The sequence below is a fragment of the Lissotriton vulgaris genome, chromosome 10 (assembly GCF_964263255.1).
Source record: "Lissotriton vulgaris chromosome 10, aLisVul1.2, whole genome shotgun sequence".
Classification (NCBI taxonomy): domain Eukaryota; kingdom Metazoa; phylum Chordata; class Amphibia; order Caudata; family Salamandridae; genus Lissotriton; species Lissotriton vulgaris.
The window spans coordinates 421,157,836-421,184,723 of record NC_141698.1 but is presented as its reverse complement, the minus strand read 5'-3'; the positions used below and the strand labels follow the sequence as shown (position 1 = coordinate 421,184,723).

At 41.4% G+C, this 26,888-nt stretch overlaps 1 protein-coding gene across 7 annotated transcripts in view; it reads right to left on the bottom strand.

Moving 5' to 3' along the window:
• LOC147685342 (uncharacterized) overlaps positions 1-26,487 on the bottom strand; it is an 873,295-nt gene extending 846,808 nt beyond the window's left edge. For 4 of the 7 annotated variants that reach the window (XM_086939625.1, XM_086939624.1, XM_086939628.1 and 1 more), the window contains exon 1: positions 26,119-26,485. The gene's annotated coding sequence lies outside the window, so the exon portion shown is untranslated. Of the gene's footprint in view, positions 1-26,118 lie in introns of all 7 variants that reach the window. The other 3 variants (XM_086939626.1, XM_086939627.1, XM_086939630.1) reach the window with 2 other exon arrangements.
• Positions 26,488-26,888: the final 401 nt, after the last annotated feature.

Genomic DNA, 26,888 nt, shown 5'->3' with positions numbered 1-26,888 from the left:
TGACGTTTATTACAGGAGCCCTCTCATTTTCCCTAGTTCTCTTAACCTATTTATATAATGTATTCTCTGTGCTTTTACTACTGTAATCATGATTTTGTTATTTCTATATAATAAACTTTTTATTTACTCATTCGTTCAGTGAAAATTTGTGACACCCACAATGCCATTCAAAGAACCCCTACTTTTTGGGACAGTTGGTAAATTAAAAAAATACATTGGAATTCTGCTAACCCAGGAAGGGATGCTGGCAGTCTGTCAAAGGCCTCCAACTCTGTATTCACAGTCTGACCAGTAGGTGTAGCCATTCTATATAATTTGCAAACAAAACCTTGCCTCATTAAAAGATTTAGGGCAGGCTTCTCTGAATCCTATCAAATTGACTTGTACCTCAACAGGTGTATACATCCATCTCAATATAAAATGAAGGTGGGCGTCAAGGAGCCGTCACAGTATTTCAAGAGGACTTCTTTGCAAACTACCATTTTGTACATTCCCACCTACAATTCTAAAGACAAGGGATCTGGGCCAGATGAACAACAATATTTTGGGGTCGAAAACAGAAATTCGGCCCGTTTGCGACCACAAAATTGGTCTGGCCCATGTACAAACCCTTATATTGTGAGCTGGTAACCCATTACCGACTCTTAAAATTGGGTTTGCAATTCGCTATTAGGAAGGGGTGTGCCAAGGGTGTCACCTCCGGATAGCGAGTCCAAATGGTATGTACCATTGTTTTGTGACCGCATTTTCAGTTGCAACACACTCGCAGTTTACCATCTACTTCGAGTTTGTGGTAAGCCACTCCCAAACAGGAAGGGGTCCCTAGGACACCCCTTCCCTTTTGTGAATTGGGTGCGAAAATATTTTTACGAGCAGGCAGTGGCCCCAGGGACCACTGCCTGCCCTTATAAAATTAAACTGAAAAGTTGTCTTTTTATTTTTTAAATGCGTTCCATTTTCCTTTAAGGAAAACGGGCTGCATTAATAAAACTGCTGGGCATATTAGCAAGGGCAATATCGCCGCTTTACCTGCACCTTTTGCCGCTAAAGCGGCGATATTTCTATCGCCCTATCAGCAAGGTGACGCTAACAACAGTTAGCGACAGCTTTCAGGCGATAGCGACCGATTTGCGGCCCGCTTTGCATGTCAGCGATATTTATCGCTAATGACATGCTAAGTGGACATACCCAAACTGTTAGCGACTGAAAGAAGTCGATAACACAGCTATCGTCAATTAGATAGCAAGGCGAAGTGATAAAAAAAGTCACGCTAAGCGCGATTATCGCTAGAATCTAACACCTGCTAAAACATGGCTTACCTGTTTCTTCATTGGGAGGTTGATTGTCAGGTTAAGTCCCCATTGGCGTTAATGCGTGAATATCGCTGGATTTCAAGCGATATTCAGGCATTTCGCCGCTATCACTGGATATATTAGCACAATGGAGATAAACGTTGCTAATAGCATGTTTTCTCCGCTAACATATCCAGCGATAGGCACGATAACAATTAACGAGCTAAGCTCGTTTTACAATAAATATCGCAATTCCTTGCTAATATGCCCCTGCTTTATTTAAGAGCAGTCACAGGCATGGTGGATGCTGACCCCAGCAGGCCCCCATCCCTGGGAGTGCTAGCCACTCCCAAAGGAGCCACAAATTGCACCTGCCTCATGGATATTAATGAGGCATGCAATGTGCGACCCCATTGGGAATCGCAAACAGTGTCTGACAAAATGGAATGTTTGTTCATCTGGCCCCTGATGTATTATCCCCATTTTCAAACCAGGGATGTGCAAACTGCCCAACGACTTGTTTGAGAAGAGGGATGTAATTTGTGATGCAAACCTTTTTCTCAACAAATCAAAAATAGCCTATTATCAGGGGCCACAAAAAGAACTGCATAGTGAATGTTGACTAGGAAGGTCACATTTTGCCACCCTGTTCGAATGGCTGTAAATGAAGATATGGTGATCTGCAAGAATTCACAAACAGATTTTTTTTTACTTTAAAAGCAGCATGTGTTCGTTAAGGAGACAGGTGCTCTTTTTTAAGAAAAAAAAGTTTTGTACGATTCTGGAACTCATCGGGGCAGTAAGCAGTGGTGCACTGGATGAATGCCTGCTCCCATCCATCAAGATTCCGAATTGGAAGCTGTCCTAAAGGAATAGCTTTCCCTTAGTAAATCAGTTACCACCACAACTTGAGAGGTGGTAACTTTTCAATGATTTGTGAAAATTGTTGAGATAAAAAAAAACATTGACACATCTGTTTGCAATTCACAAAGAGGAGTAGTACACCTACTTTAAGCCTCCTATTTTTTGCAAATCGGAAAGGATGGCAAAACTACTTCACGAGTTCAAAAGACTTTTCCGACTCGTAAAAAGAGTTTTAGTGAATTTGAAAAGGAATTTTACAGTTGGAAAGCCTGATTCACAAACACATTTTCCTAAATCAATGGATACACAAAAAGAGCAATACACTGTGATCATATTACTGCATCTCCCTTATCAATGCAGCAAGGAGGCAGTGAACATCACTCATGCCTCCCATCTTATATAATTTATCCAGTGTGTAAAATAGTGTATATATAATTCAGAAGTGATGCATTTTCAAATTGACTGTGTCACACCTGTTTACAAAAGATCTTCAGTACTAATATTTTCACCCATGTTTATGTACCAGCTGTCATGAGGTTAATAGGGACTGTGCACAAACGCTCCCATTTTAATATGTTCACATTTAAAAATGGCATGTTATTAGATTGTGACTTTTAGCACATTTTGCTTGCATGCAATAGTGTATTCAGAAAGTGTTTTCTTATAATTACATTTCTTCGTAGGCACAAACGGATTTGCAAACTCATTTACGCATGCAAAAACAGCATGGGGAATGTACAAACGCTATTTTGCGACACGCAATTTTTTGCGACTCGCAAAATAGGGTTTTGAGACTCGCTATTAGGGAGGGGCGTTCCCTTCCTAATAGCGAGCGCAACCCTATGTAAGAATGTTTTGCGTCTGCAATTGCGGGCGTAAAACACTCGCAAATTACCACCAAGAGGGTGGTAATAAGGTCGCAAAAAGGATGGGGTCCCTAGGAGACCCCTTCCCCTTTGCAAATGCGGGGAAAATATTTTTTAAGGGCAGGCAGTGGTCCCAGGGACCACTACCTGCCCCTAGAAAATTAAACGAAAATGTTTAATTTTTGTCTTTTTTAAATGCATCCCGTTTTACTTTAAGGAAAATGGTCTGCATTTAAAAAAAATACTGCTTTATTTAAAAGCAGTCCCAGACATGGTGGTCTGCTGAGTCGAGCCGGCCACCATACCTGGGAGGGCCTGAAATCAAATCAAATCAGGTGTTTGTTAAGCACGACTACTCACCCGTAAGGTTCTCAAGGCACTGGGGGTGTGGGGGAGTTTGCAGGTTCCAGTCCATCATGAAGGGGGTCTGTCGAAGATCCAGGTTTTGAGGTTTCTTGAGAATATGGGGGTAATGTTATCTGTCTGAGGTGGAGCGGAAGGTCGTTCCAGGTACTGGCCGCGCAGAAGGAGAAGGAGCGGCCTCCCGATCTGGTCTTTCTGGTGCGGGGGATCACGGCGTAGGAGAGCTGGATTGATCGTAGGGTACTTTGGGGTGCATGGAATTTGAGTCAGCTGTTCCGGTATGCTGGTCCGGTGTCGTGGAGGGCCTTGTGAGCGTGGGTTAGCATCTTGAAGGCGAGGGCGGGGGCCACCAGGTGTCGTTCCAGGCGTCTGGGTTTGGGCCCATGATGATTACTTCCGTTTTGTTTGTGTTTAGTTGTAGGCAGCTGTTTTTCATCCATTTGGCGAAAGCTTCCATGCCTTCTCAAACGTTGTGTCTGGTGGTGTTGGATTCGTTGGATAGGGAGAGGATAAGTTGGGTGTCGTATGCGTATGACACAATATTGAGTCCGTAGGTTCTGACGATGGGGGTGAGAAGAGCCATGTAGACGTTGCCATTCCTAATTGGGGTCGCAAAATGCGAGAGGCTCATTATTATTCATGAGCCTCTCTATTTGCGACCCCATTGGGAATTGCTAACAGTGTGATAAACTGTTGTACATTAGAAATAGCAACTCACAAATTGCAAGTCACAAAAAAACTCGCAATTTGCGAGGTGCTATTTCCATGGTCGTACATCTGGCCTCTAAATACACTGTGTAAACTGCCCTTGCATATTGGTGTATATTCTGAGACAGGTCTGAATGGGTAAATTCAACAATGACACCCTGATCTGAACTCTAGCCCAGCTAAATATAATCACTATCCTGTGAGGGTCTGCAGCATGGTCTATACCATACTAAATTCCAGATGAAACACACACACAGGTAAATGGGAAGTTAGACTACTGCAAGGTATCTGGCAGACCCGCATTCACCCTGTGTTTTCTTGGATAGGTAGTGCTAAGTATGAGTACAATTAAATATATATTCATATATCAATACAATAATTATAATAGTTGAATTATTCATCTTTTTTCACCATTATTGTAATGCTGGTAACAATGCTGTTTCCTTCTACTAATCATTGGAGGACACGTATAATACACAGGAACCCAATTTCATCAATAATGTTTGAAATGCCAATTTGTATTCTTCTTGTGTCTCCCTTTGGGCATGCCTGTGATTTAATATCGAAATGGTAGATTTGTTTCCATGATATCCTTGGGGAATTAGGGCTGTCATGTACTTAGGTTGCAGATACCTTCAGATACCCTGTGAGGTCTAGGGGTCCAGATTGCGCTCTGTGAGCTAGCCAGGAATGAAGTCAACATATTCTGATGGTATGAATGGTCTTAGCCCCTATAGTTTTGATGCTTATGTTGCCCAAATGCACAGTCTTATTGAATTAGGAGGAATTGTATGACACAGCCATTAGCATGATTCTAGATATCATCCTCCATCTGACCTAGAAAATACATCATACGACATCAGACCTAGAAAAAAACATTTGAAAGCATCTAATAGAAGAAGTCACATGTGTGTCTCACTGTTTCTAAAAGGGACAGATATCCCAAGTCTAGGTCTTTCAAGCTAGGACAGAGAAGAAAGTCTGTAATCTGTAAATATTTGTAAAATTCAGATGATGGCATAAAATAGCACTGCAAATATGTAAATGAACATAGAACCCTGAATGAGCTCACTATTCTGAAATGTACACTAAAGAGTGATGTAAGCATACTCAAAAATACCCTGTAGAGACAGATTAATCCGCCAGTACTGTATGTAATGTGAAAGCATGGATCTTGTGGAACCTCTCCAGTCCCTCCAAATATTGAAGAAGGTTACCCATTGCTGACCAGTACTTCAACATAAACTCCTTTAACTGCTTTAGTGGTGAGTACATGTCCTCTACATTTTCTGACTGATTTATGTAGAGGTCGTTGATTTATGTCCTTGCAACAATGCACAGCGTTTTCCCACTTTCTCTTGTGTTTCTTTTTTCTTGTGTGTTTTGTAGAGCTCAAACTTGACCCGTGAGGGTATCAGAGCGCTTTACTAGGTATAGTGGTGAACAAAAACAAAATTTAAAGTGCAAAAAAATGGTGCACAGACATAATATTGAGTCCAAAATATCGATTGGACATAATATCGAGTTGTAAATATAGAATGGACAAAATATCGACAGGACAGAATATAGATATCCAAAATATCGTTTTTAAGGTAAGTGATGTAATATCCACTGTTAAAAATATAGAAAGTTAAAATATCGAAGTATATAATATCGATAGTTAAAAATATCGATTTTTTAATAATATCTAATTTTTTTATAGTGTTTTTTATGTTATAATATGTGTGAAAAGTGTGCATTTATGTTATAATTAATTTTAATTAATGAATTTTGTTTTTATAATTATTGCGTAATTTAATTCTGTAGCGGGTTGTGGGTTTATAGGGGAATAGGGTGGGAAGTAATTTAATTATAATTAATTAAATATGTAAATTTATTTATTGGTAGTAATTTTTAAATAATTGTTAATTAATTTATATTTGTTAATTAATTAAACTTTAATTAGTAATTAATTTTAATTAATTGATTAATTGGTAATTATGTAAATTTTACTAATTTATTTTCTGTAGCGGGTTTTGGGTTTATCGGGGAATTGGGTGGGAAGTAATTAAATTATAATTAATTAAATATGTAAAATTATTTATTGTATTTATTTCGTATTAATTAATAATACATTTTTTATGGGTAATTGTAAAAATTTTATTTGCCAATTAATTTAATTTAATTGATTAATTGCTAATTATGTTAATTTTAATAATTTATTTTCTGTAGCGTGTTGTGGGTTTATAGGGGAATAGGGTGGGAAGTAATTTATTAATAATTAATTAAATAATTACATTTATTTAATTGTATTTAATTCGAAATATTTGTTAAATAATTTTTATTAATAAATAATTAATTGTTAATTTGTAATTAATTTGTATTATTAGGTAACTAATTGAAATCATTATTGTTAATTAGTAATTGTAATATATTAAATATTATATTATATTAAATTGTTAATTATTTTTAATTAATTATTTATAGATATTAATTTATCATTTTTTTAAATAATATATCAAGTATTTGCTTTCCCTAATGTTGTATTCTCTGTAGTGGGAATAGTAACTTTAACCCTTACGCTATCCAAAGCTTTCCCTACTGTTGCACTCTTTGGAGCGGGAATAGTAATTTTGACCCCCACGCTATCCAACCCTTTCCCTACTGTTGCACCCACTGGAGTCGGAATAGTAAATTTTACCTATACGCTATCCAACGCTTTCCCTACTGTTGCACCCACTAGAGTGGGAATAGTAATTTTAACCCCTACGCTATCCAACCCTTTCCCTACTGTTGCACCCACTGGAGTGGGAATAGTAAATTTTACCTCTACGCTATCCAACGCTTTCCCTACTGTTGCACCCGCTGGAGTGGGAATAGTCATTTTAACCCCAACGCTATCCAACCCTTTCCCTACTGTTGCACTCTTTGGAGTGGGAATAGTAATTTTTACCCTTACGCTATCCAACGCTTTCCCTACTGTTGCACCCACTGGAGTGGGAATAGTAATTTTTACCCCTACGCTATCCAATGCTTTCCCTACTGTTGCACTCTTTGGAGTGGGAATAGTAATTTTTACCCTTACGCTATCCAAAGCTTTCCCTACTGTTGCACTCACTGGAGTGGGAATAGTAATTTTTACCCCTATGCTATCCAACGCTTTCCCTACTGTTGCACTCTTTGGAGTGGGAATAGTAATTTTTACCCTTACGCTATCCAAAGCTTTCCCTACTGTTGCACTCACTGGAGTGGGAATAGTAATTTTTACCCCTATGCTATCCAACGCTTTCCCTACTGTTGCACCCACTGGAGTGGGAATAGTAAATTTTACCTCTACGCTATCCAACGTTTTCCCTACTGTTGCACCCACTGGAGTGGGAATAGTAAATTTTACTTCTACGTTATCCAACTCTTTCCCTACTGTTGCACCCACTGGAGTGGGAATAGTAATTTTAACCCCTACGCTATCCAAAGCTTTCCCTACTGTTGCACTCTTTGGAGTGGGAATAGTAATTTTTACCCTTACGCTATCCAACGCTTTCCCTACTGTTGCACCCACTGGAGTGGGAATATAAATGTTTACCCCTACGCTATCCAACGCTTTCCCTACTGTTGCACCCACTGGAGTGGGAATAGCAATTTTAACCCCTACGCTATCCAACGCTTTCCCTACGATTGCACTCTTTGGCGTGGGAATAGTCATTTTTACACTTTTGTTATTGTACGTTAATAATATTGGATATTATTTAATTATATTTTGTTACTATATATACATGTTTTAAGAAATATGAATTAAATTTCTTTTTTATAACTTTCATTAATTATTCAATTATTATAAGTTAATTTAAGTATTTTTAAGTAATTTTAGTAATTAATTTTAATATTAATTTAATTTAACATTGTTTTTAGTAAAGTCGATATTTTTTTAAACTATATTTTAGTAAACGATATTTTTAACTCGATATTTTTGTACTTACCTGTTTGTAGATAGAAACTCGACATTCTTTCTGTCAATATTTTTTCAACGATATTCTTGATGGTCGATATTCTGTCCCTCGATATTATGTCAGTGATCCCAGAAAAATACATAATCAACAGATAGGATGGCTAGGGTGTGGTGCTAAGAACAAAGGGAGAGAGGGGGATACAGGAGAAGGTTCAAATCGCTGTTAGTGACAGTAAAAACAAAGGTCCCGCGTATTCTCGGCGGAGAGAAGGGTGATCTGGGTGAGAGGCAATAGACTTAGATTCATCTGTCCCAAAGTGGTGGATGAGGGCAGGCCTTAGATGAGGAATTTACCCATGAGAAAGGTTTTGGCCTCTTTTTTAAACGTGCTAGAGAAGGGATTCTTCTGATAGCGGGTGGGAAGGAGTTCCATATTCTTGGTGCTGCTCCGGTGAAGGCCCTATTGTAGGTTCTTTTTTTCTGAAAGAAGGCAGGTTAGAGTAAGAAGTTGCTAGCGGATCCTGCTTCCTCCAGATACCACTAGTTTCCATGCTAGTTAAGCAGGGGAGTTTTTGTAAAGAGCTTTATGTGTAATGCATGCCAGTTTTAGCTGGATTCTGGCCTCTAAAGGGAGCCAGTTCAGCGCTTTCATGTGCGGGGAGAAGTGGTCAAATTTCCAGGTACCTGTGTTTAGTCTTGCAGCCACGTTGAGACAGGGGTGATCAGGAGATCTTGGGTAATCCTGTAAGGGTGGAACAACCATATTCCAGTCTAGAGATGACTAGTGCTTGTACTGCCACTTTTAAGTCTGGAGCGTCTATGAAAGGTTTCAGCTTCCAAAGGTAGCTGGCAGCTTTAGCCATAGAGTTAATGTGATCTTGCATGTTCAGGTTACAGTCGAGGATTATGCCCAGGGATTTAGCAGAGTCCACAACAGTCGGCGGGCAGTTCAGGGCTGTGATAGCCTTGATCCACATCTGAATCTCCGGATTGGCTTTTGAAGGGGAGATTAGGAGAAATTCAGTTTTCCTTGTGTTAAGTTTGAGTTGGTTATTGGCAAGTCATTGGACAGTCAGTTTCAGGGTCTCATTCAGTGAGAGGATCTCCTCGAGCAAAGAGATATTGATGTAAATTTGAGTATCGTCCGCATACAGATGTTGGTGGTATGAAGAACTTCGGTGAGTGGCTCTAAGTAAAGATTAAAGAGGGTGAGGGGCAGGGTTGAACGTTGGAATACTCCGTGGCCGGAAGGGTGCAGATAGATTGCCGTTGATCAGGAATCTCTGGGAGCGGTTGTGGAGGAAGAACCTGAACCTGTTGTAGTACTTTATTCGATAGCAAGGTATCATAAAAGTAAATACATCATAATTTGAATTAAAATACGATTACATCATAAAGAGAATAAAAGTTGCTAAAAAAGTGTTCAGATATAAATTTTATTTAAAAAAAGAGGTTTTTCTAAAAATGCAAAGTTAGTAAAAAGGACAAGAGTCCAAATGAGTATGTCACAGCAAAAAAAAGGTACTAGGAAGTAAAGTGCTAATTCAAACAATTTAACAGAATACCCAGTACTCAATCGCACCAGCTTGGATCGTATTTGCCATGCACTCCCTAGAAATTTTGCAACCCCGGCAATTATCAACATGGAGGAAGTGTCCGTTATCAAAATGCAAAGGGCCACTGAGCACTGCTGTGTCCCCAGTTCTCTACATACTGGGCTTAGCCATCTTTTCCTTGCCCCCTTGTATGCCCTACAGGCAAACAGGAAGTGCCCAAGCGTTTCAGTGGGATTAGGGCACCCCGGACATGCAATTTGGTGATGTTTAAAGTTTTTCCACCTGCTGGTAAAGATATTCAGGGGTAAGGTGCCATGCCTCATTTTAAGGAACAAAGATCTGTCTCTTGGTGAGGTAATAAAATCAAGGAATGGCTCCAGCCTCGGCATAGGCTTGTGTAATAGAAATTGGCCAGTTAGAGCACCCCACGTTGGGTTTAACGAGTCCCTTTCTTGGATCCTCTCCCAGTACAGCTTTTTAACAGTGTCTTTCGGCGGGGGCTGCTGTGATAGCCATTCTTCTTTAAGTCCCATGTTAAACACCAAGTCTCTTAAATTTTTCAGCCATGGAATCACCCCAAAGCCATTCAACTCAATAAGTTCGTCAAGGACTGCAGCGTAGTGGCTGAGATCCGGCGTCCTTCTTAGGCGGACCCAAAATAATAAAGGTCGGAGACCGACAATGTCTTTGATTGAGCGACGTCCTAAGTCATGGAGTAACGGTTTAATAGGGGTGGAGACTGGGAGAACCACTAGCTCTCCCATAAATTTATGCTCAGCTGTAGCTAGATCAGTAACTCTTTCAGACCCCCAAAGTTCGGAGCCATAGGTTGCAGCAGACAGCGCCTTGCCCTCGTACACTGCTAGGACAGGGATAATGGGTTGGCTGGATGTCAAACGGTGGTCTCTGGCAATTGCTCCTGTCAAGTTAAGCAGCATCTTTGCAATATGAGCATCCCAGTTCATCTTGCGATTTATTCTTACCCCAAGGTAATCAAATGCATCAACCTCCTCTAATAAGGTACCATCCAATGCAATGTGAATTTTCTTCGATTTTTTATTTCTAGACAAAACCATCAATTTGGTTTTGGTGGTGTTAATTGTAAGGCCACGATCTTTACAAAAGCCACTGAACCTGTCTAGAAGTTTCTGGAGACCAGAGGGGGTTTTAGACATGAGGAGAGTGTCATCAGCAAAGAGGAGGGTAGGTGTTTTTCCCCAGCCAGGGTGGGGGCATCTGCTGGGTCCTCCCTCAAATGGTCTGCCACCCCATTTATAAAGAGGGAGAACAAAGTCGAAGCCATCACACACCCTTGGCGGACCCCCCTCTGCACGGGTATTCTCTCTGTCAGCTGACCTTCGTTCCCCCATCTGATTCTCGCATATGTACCATCATGCAATCTTTTGATTAGTTCCAAGAGGTAACGTGGAATGCCCATTTCGTGCAGTACCTGCCACAATTTGACCCGGGGGACCAAATCAAATGCGGTTTTGAGGTCAATGAAGGCCAGGTATAACAACCCTTTGCCAATAGAAACGGTCTTCCAATAGGTCGCTATGAATCTAAATACTTGGTCCATTGTACCTATTTTTTGTCTAAAACCCGCTTGTAAGTGTGTTAAAATGTCCCCCTCTTCAAGCCAGATCCCCATTCTGGAGATAAGAACCCTGCCAACCACCTTTTGAATGACATCAATTAGGCTTATTGGTCTGTAGTTGGCAGGGTCCTCTTTCGCCCCCTTTTTGTAAATTGCGACCACCTCCGCTCCCTTCCATGAATCTGGGACTGGGTAGCCCTTTAACAATAAATTCATGAAATGAAGGATAAGGTTAGCCCATAGTATGGGGTCATGAAGAATTAGATCGCCTGGGAGCCCATCTGGGCCTGCGGCCTTCCCACGGGTTATGCTTTTGATAGCTGACTGGACTTCAGAGAGTATAAAATAATCAGCGGGTTCAGGTGGCATGAGCACTGTCTCGGAGTCTGGGGGAATGATCAGGGATTGCTCTAACCTTACCTCGCTGCAATAAAGATTTGAAAAATGCATAAACCATTGTTGTTCAGTTATGGTATTAGGGATGGGATCTGAGCCCCTTCTAGTTAATTGGTTAATTAAGGCCCAAAAAGTTGTAGAATCTTTTAGGTAAGCCGCCTTTTTTAATTCCTGCCAATGGTCCTCCTCCGAAACCCGTTTGGCAGATTCTGTAGATTTTTTATATTCTTGTCTGGCCAGCCTTACCACTACAGGATCTTTTTTCTGTAAGGCTGAGGAAATGGCATTCCTTCGGACTCTACATTCTTTAGTGAACCATGGATTACCTTTTTAGGTACACGTTTTATCCCTCCCTTGGAACCCCTAATTTTAAAATGAGAACCTATGTTTTCTATAAATTCCTTATAGGATTTTCTAAGGTCTACACTGATTGCTGGATCAAGCGCGGAGTTAAGCTGGGAAAATTCTACCACCTTTGAAGCCACTTTAAGTCCTATACCGGCTAATGTATCCTCATCGCATGCTACTTTATTCCATTTAAGCTTTCAATTGCAGTTAGTAGGGATCACTGCTTTTGAAGTTAAGGGAATATTTATGGTGTATTCCACTAGTTTCCCATCTAATGTCTGCACAGAGGGGATTGTGATCACAATCTGGCATTTGCTTGACCTTCATGTCAACGACATATCCCCATGAATCTACATCTAGGATAATGTAGTCAATACGTGAAGGCCCATTCAATCTGTTAAAGGTCATTGCCCCGCTAGGGTCCGAAATGGTTCTCCCATTGAGTGCCCGTAAATGAATTTCCATGGTCAGGGCGTTGATTTGCAGTGCCCTCACCGTCCACCTCTTGATGGGGGTTAGATTTAGAGGGGGTACAGAATATTTAATATCTTCCTCCTGGGACCCTAGAAGATCTTCAACGCTTAGGGGTTCATATGTACAGTTTAAATCCCCTCCCAAGATGATGTTAGAATGTGGGGGGATACCTGCCAGGGCCATTTCCAAACAGGAGATTGTAACCGAGTTTTGATAAGGCGGGCCTCCTCTTGCATATACATTGAAAAGGTCAATTCCACTACCATTCAATGGCCCTTTAAAGGATAAGTGGAGGATGTCTTCTAAGTTAGCATTGTGGATTTTAATGTTCAAGTTCAATGTTACTTTTACCCAGATATGAAGGCCCCCCGAGGGTCGGCCCATGCCTTGGGTTACTGCCGGTATGTAAAAGGTGGAGTAGCCAGGGATATACAAGGGTTCCAAGCTCCAGGTCTCCTGGAACATGCAGATTTCATGTTTATTAATAAATTCATGCCAATCTGAGATGGCCAGTTTCTTTTTGAGACCTGCAATGTTCCAGGACAAAATATGGATTATTCCAAGGTTGCCCTCTCCTACCCCACCTGCCTCTCTCATGATCTGATTTGGAGGGTCCGAGCTGGGAACAATCGGGGAAGCACTCAGTGCCTTTGGGATGTTTACCACTGGGTTCCCCTCAAAAACAGAAACTTGAAGAGAACTAGAATTGATACCTGTTAGTCAGTCTATTCTATTAAGGCCTGAGTCGTCATCTTCCCCTTCAGTAAACCATGAGGGCAGGCGTCTGATCTGGATGTTAGAATGGCTAGGGGGAGAGGACCGGAACTCCAAATTCACCAAGTTATCCACCATGCTATGGTTATTAAATTGAATTTCAATACAATCACTACTAGAACTAAATAGGGACAATCTCTTGACACTTATCAGGTCTTCTCTAATGATGGATCTGCAGCCCCTGACGTGTCTAAGCCAGTGTATGGTTTTGTTATGTATGGCATCCCTAGATTCAAGGGCCTGTTTATTGTTTAATTTTGGGACCCCGGTCATATAAACTATCTTGTTAGCAGATCTTGTGGTATTAGGCAAAGCTGTGAAGGATGAGCTCCCCTTGGCCAAGCTATCTCTTTTCGTCCTCACATTACTAGATGATAGGGCAGTCGAAGGACCTGGCTTACTTTGGAGGTCTGTCCCTTGCGGTCTTATGGTATCAGCATATGATTTTGGATAAGACTTGGTGCTTGAAAGTGTGTTCTTTGGGCGCTCACAAATAGATGGGGAGCTAGAAGCGGGGTGCAATAATTGTTGTAATGGAGTTGGAATTAGTGAAGGACTGGCTAGAGGCAGAGTTTTATTGGGGAAAGCTGCGTTCCCTTTATGGTGTAATGTCGCCAGAATTTTCTTAATATCCACCATATCGTGTTCTAGTTTCTCTAATTTAGAGAGGATAGCTTGAATCGAGCCAGAACAATTTAGGCAGCCCTCAGATCTTTCAACACAAGTGCCTAATACATTATCAATTGCACCCCGTTTTGACACCTGCGCAATTACATCTGCAGCATCACCTGTTTCCCCCTCCAACACAGCATATTTATTACTACATGGAATTGTAATATCCCCAGGGCTTGACTGTAGAGACCCATTGTCGGTGATAGAGCTTTTAACCATTAGAGGATCATCATCTATAGAGCCTGGTGGGCCCACTATAGCCAGCACAGAGCTATTCTCTGGTTGGGGGGCATGTACTAAGCAGATAGGTAAGGATTGAGGAGCATTACTTTTTTTTTTAAAATATCTGGGATCACTTTCCCTCTACATTTACCTGGCTCTTCTGTGTGGAGTGTAGTAATCACCTCAAGTTGTGGTGTATTATCAGCTAAGATTTCCTCAAATTCACCGACAAGATTTTCAATGCGTGTCAAGGTGGATTCTGCACTATTGACAATAAGCTTTTTTGTCTTTTTCCCCTTCTTTGTTTTCGGCTGCTGGACACCCCCCTCCATAGATTTACGTTTGCCCATTCCACTGGTGTTTGGCCAATGGAGTAGTAATGACACACAGCAGCAGATACCCTTGCTAAGTTCCCCCAGTTAAAACTCCAATGTACCTTATAGACAGGGTAAGATGTCCAAGCTATGATGAGGCGGTTTTGTTGCAGACGTTATGGGATGGGCCCAGCCCTGCCTCTTCCTGCTGCTGACGGCTGTGGACGGCCCGCCCTCTGCCCGGGCTCAGCCCGGCGCGTCCCGTGGGGCGGGAGGCGTTCGATGATCTTAAGGCGCCTCCAGGCACGTTGGTAGCATCAGAGGACTGCGCCGGCCCCCAGTGCTGCTGGGAAATGTAGTCTGGTGACACTGGCGTGACTACTGCCGTTCCCCTCACGGCGTCCGTGGATGAAGGGAAGTGCTGCTGGCTCCTGGCGCTGGTACCGTTCCCATCACGGCAGGCAGCGTTCTGCAAGTTTACCCCAGGAGCGCTCGGCGCTCGATGATCTTAAGGCACCTCCGGGCGCGTTGGTAGCGTCAGAGGACTGTGCCGGCCCCCAGTGCTGCTGGGAAATGTAGTCTGGTGACACTGGCGTGACTACTGCCGTTCCCCTCACGACGTCCGTGGATGAAGGGAAGGGCTGCTTGCTCCTGGCGCTGGTTCCGTTCCCCTCACGGCAGGCAGCGTTCTGCAAGTTTGCCCCCTGAACCATTCTAGGACCACGCCTTCCAGACCCATCCTGCGTTTGAGACATTCAAGTAGTTTTTCATGGTTGACCGTGTCGAAGGCGGAGGATAGATCAAGGAGGATTAGAAGGCATGTTTTGCCTTGGTCTAGGGCTTAAAGGGCATCATCCACGATGAGGAGCATAGTAGTTTCAATGCTGTGCCCTGATCTGAATCCTGATTGGAAGTTGTCAAGTAGGTGGAAGTTGTTGATGTGCTGACTTAGTCTTAGTTGTACACACTTCTCCAATACTTTGGCTAACAGTGGGATATTGGAGATAGGTCTGAAATTGTCAGGGGAGGCTGGATCCAGTGATGATTTTTTCAGAATAGGGAGGACTTGGCCGGCTTTCAAAGGGTCCGGAATGGAACCCTGCTGGAGAGAGGCATTGATTATTTTGCAGTCCAACAGGGAACAATGGATTGGGAGGCGGCACAGAAGAAGTTTGAGGGTAGCGGGTCATTAAAGTGGTTATTTGGGATTAAGGTAGAAAGGATTTTGGAGAAGGAATCTTCATTATAGAATTTGAAGTCAGTCCAGAGGGCTTGGTTTTTAGGTGGGGCCAGAGGGGGTGGTGCAGTAAAAGGGGAAAGGGGGCAGGTCAGGAGGGGGATGGGTGTAAGTGGCGGTAATGAGTTCAATTCCTAATGCCGTGGTTTTATCAGCAAAAAAAGAGGAGAATTCCTCTGATGATATTAGGGAGTTTGGGAATTCCTTTGGCGTTTTAGCCAGTTTATTGGATTGGAGTTTGATCAGTTCAAAGAGCTTGCGAGGTCTATTCTTGGAGTTCCCCAATTCCGATTTGAAGTATTCTATTTTGGAATTGAGGATGTGCTTGTTGTAGGCGCTTCTCGCCTGGCGGAGAAGTTTTAGATGTGTTGCCCGAGGGGTGTTGTCTCCAGAGTCATTCCGAATGCCGTAGGGATCTTCTCTCCATGTTTAGGGAGCTAGTGAACCAAGGGTTTCTATCTTTGATTTGTGTTCTTTTTAGTTTTAGAGGGGCAAGGTCGTCCAGAATGTTTGAGATGGATGAAACGTAATGTTCATTGAGGTCGCTGACCGAGGAAATGTGCGATGGGGGGAGGTCAGATTTGCAGCAAGACTCTAGTTTCATAAGATCAGGGTTCTTGATGTCTCTGGTCCAGCGTTTGGGAATTCCCAGGTTGCGACGTCTTTCTCTTGTGGGTCCCGGTTAAAGTGAAAGAGATGGAGTGATGGTCAGACCAGTCACATGGGTCTATGGAGATAAGCTTGACTGAGGATTCCTTAGAAATGATCTAGTCAAGGATGCCCCTTTAGAGTGGGTTGGTAGGGGGCAGGCTTGAGTTAGGGTTTGGTCAGTTATGAGGTCTTTGAAGGCATTGACATGGGGATCTTTGGTGTCATTCCAGTGCAGGTTGAAATCACCCAGGAAAATCTCTGTGGCATTGGAGGAAATCTTAGTTGTGATGATTTCCAAGAGGTGATCAGTGAAAGAGTTGTTAGAACCTGGAGGGTGGTAAAAGATATGCAAGTTACAAAGGTGTAATGAGTTGCTGCAAATGGAGAGTGCGAGGTATTCGCAGGAGTCAGTGGAGTTCGCCAAGAGTTCTGTGACAAGCAGGGAGGATCGTTAGATGCAGGCAATGTCTCCTCCTTTCTTGTTGGAATGTCTGTCCAGCCTGGCGATGTTGTAGTTGGGAGGGACTAATAAGTCCAGGCAGGAAGAAGAGTATTCATTGAGCCAGGATTCAGTTAGAATAGCTTGGTCTTGGTTTTTGTTCAGGATGAGGTCAGCAATATCAGCGGCATGCTTGACTGCTGAACGACAGTTGATAAAAAAGACTAGCTAGGTGGGGGTCTGGGGGAGTGTCAGAAGTATTAAAAGACCGGGTAGGTGGGGGTCTGTGTAGAAGTGCTTCAGTATCAATCCCAGAGCCTTCCTATGGCAGATTGATGGTGTGAGCAAGCCCTAGGCACTGCAACATGATTGGCCTTTGTCCAAAAAGCCAGTGGAGCCACATCCACAGAGAACAACTCTCTCAAACATGCTTCATGAGACTAAAAACAATGGCTCTGTAGAGTGAGTTCAACGTTTCTCCAACCTCATATTCAAGCAGAAGAATGGGAGTAAGTCTCTATCAGTGCCATTCTTTGAGCTTCTTTTAGACTCTTGAAGTTACCCTCTGTTGATATTGACACTGGCATCACTTTGTAAACAATGCGGGAGACATATAGGGGTCAGACAACCTCAAAGAAAGTATATTATCCAAATGGTGCAGAAAATTACATTTTTATTGTGGTCCATCACTGGACAGTAAATTATCAGTAGGCACTTGAGCAGCACTAAAAGGGTCAGTGAAGAGTGCTAATCTTGAAGGTGCCAGAATTGTGAAGGCATTGAAATGGTTCTGTCCCATCTAGTTTGGGACCACCTTTACAGTCCACACAGATCAGAGGCTCTTGAGATGGCTGATAGTCAACACATGAATAAATCCAGGTTGCTCCAGTGGGTAATTTGATTAGTAAGGACCAGACATTTACCTTGAGCATGAGGCCAGGCCTGCACGTGGAATGTAAATGGACTTTTCCTTTCAGAAGGTTTAACCAATCAGACAGCCTTAATTTTTGCGGGAGGGAGTAGCTCGTTGGTTGAAGTATTATCTGACAAGTGTGAGCCAGCAGGTTAAAAGTACCTTTCCAATACAAAACCTGTGCTAGACAGCATGATCACATCTTTCCACTATGGCGCAAAGGTGTGCGTGTGATGCTAGGCTGCCTGTTTGTGTGCAAGCATGCAAGAGAGCAAAAGTAGGCCATATTTCTTAAATATCTCAAAGCGCTGCTCTCAACCCCACCCCACAGCACAACACACTGCAGTTACTTTGGTTGCTTCATTGCGTTGCATTATTTTTTATTAAATCTTCCATGAAGTCATTTGTAGGGTCCTCTTTTCTTCAGTTTTATGCTGTTACAATTGTTCATTTCTACATTTTTTGCAGTCCATGATAAGTTTCAGACCGTGAAAATGGTTTAGAGTGATATGGTGATCTGCAAATTACACATATGTGGCAACTCCGCACAACATATTATAAACACCTGCTCTTACTACTTCCACTCATTTCTCCTCATTCAAAATAATCCCCTGAAACCCATATCCTACACCTCTCCATCATGCACTGGTAACTGGTCATTTTAAAAAGCTATTTGGGCCTAGACAAAAAGACTCTTGCTAGAGGTATACCGAAGAATAACAACTATTCAATTGCTAGGTGTCAAGAACACATCCTGACACCACTAGTTGCTATTAGTGAGAAGGAGCCAAAGCAAGAAATTCCTGAGGAAACCTAAATCCTTTGATTTTGGAGGAGCAAATTAAGCAGGTAAATGGGAGTGGTGAGAGAGGTAAAACCAGAAACCAGGGATACAGGATATAGGTAGTAAAATTGCAGCAGGATTACCTCACTCAGATGCTAAAGCAGAGTCCAAACCAAGGGACAAGGCACACCAACCTGGTTAGATGGAGCCTGAACAACCTATTGGAATGTCTTCAACTCCCCTGACCTGAGAGTTTTATACCGTACTCTATCAGAGGAACAAGTAAGATTAATTTCCCTTCAGAAACTTTCAAATCTCCACCTTGCCTGTTGAGTAGTAAAGTTTCCTGTTACTCAGAAAAGACCCATCAGAATACAAATATGTGACATGTATCACATCTTTTATGAAACAGGTTAAATGGAGGGTCATAAAACGAGAACCCCCACTGCAATTCAATTTGCATAAACAAGCCATAACATAAACCTAAATTGGTAAGGTGGAAGCTTCCAAAATCCGAAACCTTTAACAAAATACCACCTGGCAATACCCACACATTAGCAATCGACCCAGTAGTACGAAGGACATTTTAAAGATTCCCTCTCTGTGTAGCCTTTGTTGTAAAATCCCAAAATCTGCAAATCAAAATAGGGCCACTCCCACACAATGGAGCCTATTCACAAACCGCATTTTGTAGTATGTTTAGTTGTACTATTGTAGTATTTACTTATGTGCTGCAAAATTCACAAACCTTCGTCTGGATACACCTGCTTCCGATACTCGTACTTTTTCTATTTTGTGGTCTCTGGCACATTTTAGCAGTAAATGTCAAAGGAGCAGTGGGGAAGGACTGGATAATGGGGAATACCCACACTTAAATTGGAGTGGTGTAGGAAGGGATTGGGAGAGGGGCATGTAAATACAAAACATCTACCCACAAAAGAGTTAGCCCATTGTTGTTCACAAACTGCAGTTTTAAATTTATTACAACCGAAAGGTCCCAAACCGGTTGTAAATGTACTCAACCACCTAGACTTTGAGTAAGTCCTGCACCGCACATGGCCACTCACAGGCACTAATACACACTCTTAAAAAATAACAATGGAGGCAGAGACTTAACATACCACCCCTTAAGAAAGATTCTTAAAGTAAATTAAATAATTGCAACTGTTAAAAAAGTAGATTCATTTTGTTTAATGTGAAAAATACCTATATTTAATAAATCATTATATTTTTATTTTAAAAAAGAAGTTAACATTTACATTAGCCACTTTACACTATTAAGTCTTGTAAGACATGTAAATCTGTGCTGAAATTTAACTTTTTACTCGGAAATTATGAAGAGCAAAAATTGTAAAGTTTCTACTTGGTGCAGTATAGATTTACACATGAGAACATTTACACATGAAAATGTACGTTTGTAAAGTAAGCTCCCAAGAATCCAAGTATGTGTGACTATAAGATAATATAAAATGAAAGTGGTCCAAGTTATAAAGTGTGATATTTAATAAGGGAAGATCCTCTCTTGGGCCAATGGCACACGTTCAGACACCTATTTCTAAAGACAAAACTGAAATAGTAGGAAAGTCTATTGGTTCCAAAAGTAATGAAACCAACGTGGATATAATTACTAATAACGATATATTGAATGCCTCAGAGGGTAGTTCTCTAATTGTCTCAGAATCTATTCTACAATCACCCAATAACTTATCTAATGTTCGTGCTGCACCAGTACCTGTTGAACAAGCTAAAGTATATAACACCAGACAGCAGAAAGGGGTGAACGCAGGGGCTATTCCAAAGAGCAAACAAGGGCCTATAACCAATATTAGTGGTAAGAGAAAGAAGGGTCCTAAGCATCCTGTGTCACCTAATATTAGTCTGGAAGGGGCTGCTGGTACAAACAAGAATATAGCAGGGATTGGCGCAGAAGGGGTGGATTTTGCTTCCATTGTTATACTTGAAGCACTACGACATATGCTCCGCCCATTAGAGGAGAGACTGAGTAAAATAGAGGTATTTTTAAAACGTATAGAAAGGGACATAAAGGAGAGAATAGACAACCAACAGAGTAACTCTAGTATCAATCCGCAATTAACATTGTCAACAGCTATTCCTGTAAAAACCCCAGATGTTATACTAGCGCCAAAGGAAAAAGCAGCACCTAAACCAAATGTGGGGGACCCTATAACACCTAGAGATGTACCCAACAACCAACCACAAAAGCAAAGTACACCAAGCACAACAATAGGCAGTAAGGGGGTGATAAAAGGAAATAGACCAAGTAAAGAACAGGTAAAGGATGTACTCAATCTTCCCCCGGAGGTCTGTCCATTTGTGGCTATCTTGACTGGAGTTCCAGAGCTAGGCTGATTTAAAGGTTAGAGAACGCTTTGAGAGTGATCACTTCCCGTTGGAAATGAGTTTCTTGTCTAGTATGCTGAATGAACCTGGTGTTACTGAGGGTATTCATAGCTTAGAAGCCCCATTAATTTGTGACAATGTCGTACTAAGTAATAATCGAAGGGCCGTTAAATGGGCATACATTCTTGAAAGAAAAGATCTGTTGGCTAACATTTATTCCACATTTGTGAACACATTTGAATTCTATAATATGGATGAATTCAAACCTGGTGAACTCATTGGACTACATAAATCCTTTTGCAAAAAACTGATTGATCTCATTACTAAAAAACCTAGGAAAGGGAACGGGTTGGCGAACGCAAAATCAGTAGGCAAACCTTGGTTTAACAAGGAATGCCGAACAGGGGTGGGGCTTCAACGACTTTTGGACGCCTTTGAATCCTTTATGGGTTCCTTAGACCTGAAAATAAACGCGAAAAAATCTCAGGTTATGCTCATGGGCCGGGCCTCAAGGAAATCTTTCCACAAAACCTTTTTCTGTGGCCAGGAAAAGCTTGTTCGCGTCACCTCTTTTCCCTATCTGGGGATCACCTTTGATGAGAAAGGTAGTTGGGGTCCCCACGTAAAAAGCAGAGTAGCCACGCTGGCCAGAACTTCCGCTGCCCTCCATGGGTTTTCTAAAAAACTTGGGGGTAGGCCAATTGCAGCTATCAGTAAAATATATAGAGCTAAATGCATCTCAGTTGCATCATATGGTGGCTCATTGTGGGGTTATAAGGGAGTTGATCCCATTCAGACAGCGGAAAACACATTTTTTAGATCTGTTTTGGGTGTCCCACAGTCAACCCCGTCCTATACCGTCCATCTGGAATTAGGGGAAGGCTACATCGCAGATTTGATTAAAACAGCACCCTTAATCGCTTGGCTCAAGATGTGGCTTAATACTGAAATCCCCCTAAATCATACCATAATGAGGGACTGTTTGACTCTAGATAATGTACATAGGATTGGGTGGTTGATGTATATTAAGGATAGCTTTTCTAGGTTGGGGAGGCCCGAACTATACTCTGTCATTGACTCTATAACATCCAAAGACGTCGTTTACACCAAGGTGGCTATGAAGGAGCTCCTTTTATTGGAGAGGGAAGAAACCAAGCTGAAGAAACCCTGTGTCAGGGCCAGTCTTTTGCTGGCTATACCTATTGGTCCTGACAACTACCTCAACGTGGTGACTCATCCCTACCACAGGTTCATTTTAACTCGTTTTCGACTTAATTTGATTCATTTTAATTTGGGTTTTTATCCTCTGTGGAGCACCCCTGAAAAGGCTCTGCCCTGTTCTTGTGATCATTTTTCTGAGCAAAGTACAATGCACTTTATAATGTTCTGCAGTTATTATAACGTTGCTCGGAAGCTGTTTCTTGTACCTATACTCAAGGAAGCAGGATTTATCTTAGTCAGACCTGCTCTTATTTACTTACAAATGTTACAAACTCCCAGGATCATGTTTTATGTGGCAAGTTTCCTGGTGAGAGCTATAAGAAGCAGGAACATCAGACTTAAAAATGTGCCTACCTCCTTTTGTAGCCCAGACTCGCATATCAACTAGTCTGGCTGCTGGTAATTTTCGGTCAAGAATCTTAGATTATATTGTAACAGGGCTTGTAGTTACCTTACTCTATTATCCATGTGGGGACACACCTAGGAAATTTGTAACCTTTTCTGCACTTTAGCACTTTGCACTTTAGGTACATCGTAGCTTGTACTAATATTTTATCTATGAAATGTAATATGGTGTACAATGATTTTAACTAAAATGTTTTTTAAAAGTTTTTTAACTGCTTTTATTCATGGTATTTGTTGTTTGTGATTTTATGCCATTGTCTTTGTATGATATTAAGTTATCGCAATAAAGAATTTTGACTGACTGACTGAATGCCGAGTAGCCAAGACCGACCTGATTAATGCGGTAAAAAGCAAAGGCTCTGTAGAACTTAAAGTAAAAAGGAAAATCTACAATAAAACAATAGCTGCTGCCAAATCATCCTGGGATGAGGATCTATGGTCAAGTATGTTATCAGCTGCAAAAACTAAAGATCACAGGCAGTTCTGGGAGTTGGTAGCTAAAGGGAATAAGCCAGATAAAGGCTCAAGGGAGGTTTTCCTAAATGAAGCTACATAGGTTGATCATTTTACATCATTATATGCAGCCCAAATTACAGAGGAAAAGCTTCCGGAAAACCCAAACCAAATAGTAACCCAGATAGAGAATGATGAAAACCCATTGGTTATCTTTGACATACAAGAGACTGAAACAGCAATTGCTTCTGTGAAGCAAGGGAAGGCACTTGGTCTGGATAAGATCCCTGGTGATCTTTATAAGCACAATATGGAGATCTGGGCACCTTATCTAAATCATTTGTTTAATGTTATCGCAGCTGGTGACCAAATCCCTGATACATGGGATGGGGCTGAAATTATCACTATTTTTAAAAAGGGGGATAGAGGCGACCCAGCGAACTATCGCCCCATTAGCCTTTTAGATATAACACAGAAAATGTATGCCAGACACATTCTAAACCGCGTAAACACGTGGTTGGAGGAAAACTTGGTTTATTCCAAGTATCAGGCAGGGTTTAGGGAAAAGACCGGGACCATAGACCAGGTATTAAGGCTATGCTGCTTGTACTGGAAATATGTCATCATCCGCAGAGGTAATCTATATGTTACCTTTGTAGATCTACGAGCAGCATTTGACCTTATCCCTCGTGATTTATTGTGGAAATCACTGAAAAAGCAGGGGTTACCAGGTGAACTATTGAAATTAGTGACTGTGTTACACCAGAATAACTACGCTAGGGTAAGATGGGGCCCAAATGGCGAACTCACAGATGCAATCCCTATCAAGAGAGGAGTACGCCAAGGGTGCGTGCTGGCACCTACACTTTTCTCCCTTTATGTCAACGATATTGCAGTTTATATGTAGAATTGTGACAATGACTCTCCTCGCCTGGGGGGGAACGAGTTCCATCTCTCCTCTTCGCGGATGACACGATTCTTATTTCTCAAACCCCTCGGGGCCTACAGATTTTATTAGATAGGTTCCAGCAGTATTGTATCACAAAAGGGCTAGAAATTAATGTAAAAAAGACTAAATATATGGCTCTTAATCCCCATAAAAGCTTTAGGAAAAACCTAACACTGAATGGAGAAAAACTTGATTACGAACAAAGTTTTACTTATTTGGGGGTATTATTAGACTCATCTTTAAATTGGAGACTCCAATTAGAAAAATCTAAAATTGTGTTCAAACAAAATTGTCTTCCGACACTGAAAAGACATAATAAATGTGCAAATAAGGCAGTTACCCCAGCGTTAGAACTCTTTAAATGCAAGGTCCAGTCAGCAGTTTTGTATGGGGCAGAACTTTGGGGACCTGTGTGTAGAAAGAACTTTGAAATCTTGGAGAATAAGTTTATAAGGGGATTATTAAAGGTTCCTAATAACACTCCACTATTACCCCTACTCCTCGATATGAACATACGACGCACCGATCTACATGCAATATTAAGACCGTTATTGTTATGGGTCAGGTTGTGGATTACCCCTGAGTTAACTGAATACAAAAATGGATTGGTTGAAGTTTTGAAACTGGACACTAGCAGCAAGATTTCTTGGTTTAAACATGTTAAAATCTGGTTAACAAAATTGGGTTTATCCCATTTTTGGAGCCAGCCAGAATCCTTGACTGTGTCCTCAAAGAAAATAGTCAAACTTTCTTTTTGGGCCCTTGTGAGCCATGATGCTGTATACGTTGGAGCACATGGCCCCATAACTGAAAAATTTTTAATGGTAAAAAATGTAGCCCAGTTTGAAATGTTTCTTGATGAGATCCAGCCACCATTGGCGAAAACCCTGTATTTAAAGTATAGGTACGGTACATTAAGAACCCGGGAAACCGAGTCAAAATGGGGGAAAATTAGTAATGACAAATGTACCTTATCCACAAACAATGTAAGAGAAGACATTTTTCACATTCTGTTTTTCTGTTCAAGCTATGTAGAAACAAGAAGGAAATGGATAGTGCCATTGTGCCGTAATATCGGAACTACTTCGCATAAGGAAGCTGGAAGAATATTAATTACGGACACTAGTCAAGCAATAGTGTTTGGCATCAGTAGATTTCTCTTGGCAGTAAAATTTATTAGACAAAAACTGTCTCTGCCATTTTAAGTGTCTGGCTGTTATAACTCAATTTAATGTTTTTTTAACCTTGTACATATTTTAAATAATCTTTTAACTATATTTATTGATGTGTGTTTCAAGCCCATCCTCATGACTTAGCTGAGAAGAGTTATGGTTAGTATTTGGTCATGCACTAGCACTTTTTCTGACTGTATATTTTTGTACATTGTCGATAATAATGTGGTCATGTATATTATGTATTTTGTATGTATATTATGTATTTTGTATATCTTTTATGGTGCAATTGCAACGAAATAAAGATTATTGAATTGAATAAGGGATGCAGGGTACCTGTATCTACACCTTGCTGAGATATGATTAAATTACTTTCTGGGTATATTCTAAATCATGGCGTGCTCAACTCTGTCTTGAGGGTGAATACACTTATGTCGTCTCTCTCCATTTTAACGTCTTTGACAATGTAAAAAAATGCCCTAAGGATGGGTGAAAGACGTCATCACCAAAAGGAAACTAGCTTGGAGTCTGTGCCTGACCTTGATCTTTCCAGGATGCCCTCTTACGGCTAATACAATATCATTAAACGTAAATGAGGTCAATTCGGTGGGGGGAGGGGCAGAATATTGTGCTTGAAATATTGACATTCCACAATATCGAATCCACAATAGCAATTTCCACAATATCATCACACTAATTAGATGTGGAGCTAGGAATAGTAAATCTACTCTTCCCAGCCTGTACTTCCCTTGACTAAAATGTGGTAGTCGACACTGAGGAGTCGCTATTGTTGCAGGTTTTGCTGACCTCACTATTGTGACTTACAACCCAAGAGATACAACTTAGGCGACAAAAGACCAAATTCCCTTCCGTGGCCTTTCCGCCACTGAAAATCCACATTATTTTATTGTGTGGATTTCTGGAAAGAAATATTATCCTTTTTATAACGCATCGACGAAAGGCTTCACACTGTCTCCTTTCAATATACCACTACATTATAAACCCAAAACGACCACCACACCACCCTTTACATTTGTTCGTTTTATATCATATTGAATGACAAAGCACAGAAATGGCACAATGTTTTCGATACTTATGGAATGTGTTAAACACACTTTAAAACATATAGTTGTTTCGTTAACTTTATAAAATGTTATCCTACCTTTTGTTTTCCAGAAAGTTCCTTAAGGAGTTAGTTGTGGTTTTAACCCGAGGGAGCGGGTCAGTCGAGGTGCAGAGCCCACGTCTACGTGACCGTCTCGTGAAACAGCTGAAAGTCTGGATGGAGGAAGTGCAACGAGAGGAGCTGCTTGCAAAAGACACACAAAACCGGTCTCATGTGTGCTCCTGTGGCTTTAAGACTCGAAAACACCGCGGAGAGGAAGCTCGGTGAAAAATTGGGTTTTGGTTGGTTCAGAACCGTGGTAAAAGCCTAGGTGGCTCAGTCATGAGAATAAAAAAAACCTCTGTGTTGTTCTTCTAGCTATTAAATCAAATTTCCAAAGGATGGCGCAGTCCTACTATTTCTTTTCAAGGAGTTTCATTTCATTTTCCGAGTATGTAATAGTCGAATTTGGCAAATAAGCCCGGAATGTTGCACCATTCTAGGCAGACTTGTAAAACTATAGAGCTGCCTAGATTCCAAAATATTTTTAAGCTGTAAAATACCAGAGCGGGGCATGTTTACTTCAGCTGTCACTCCGGCGTGTTTTGTATTTCTGCTCTACTGTTTCTAAATCAGTTTTCATTTGGCCATCGGCGTCATCATCTACAACTGTTCCTTGGGTCTGTTGCTCGCATGAATTCATGTTACTGGGTCCATCAGGGTTCCACTTTGCCTGCCTTAGTCCTGTTGCTGGTCTCATCACCATAATGATGTGCCTACATATTTTCCCTTTCATGACCTGTGTTTCTCTGTTCATCTTTCACCTT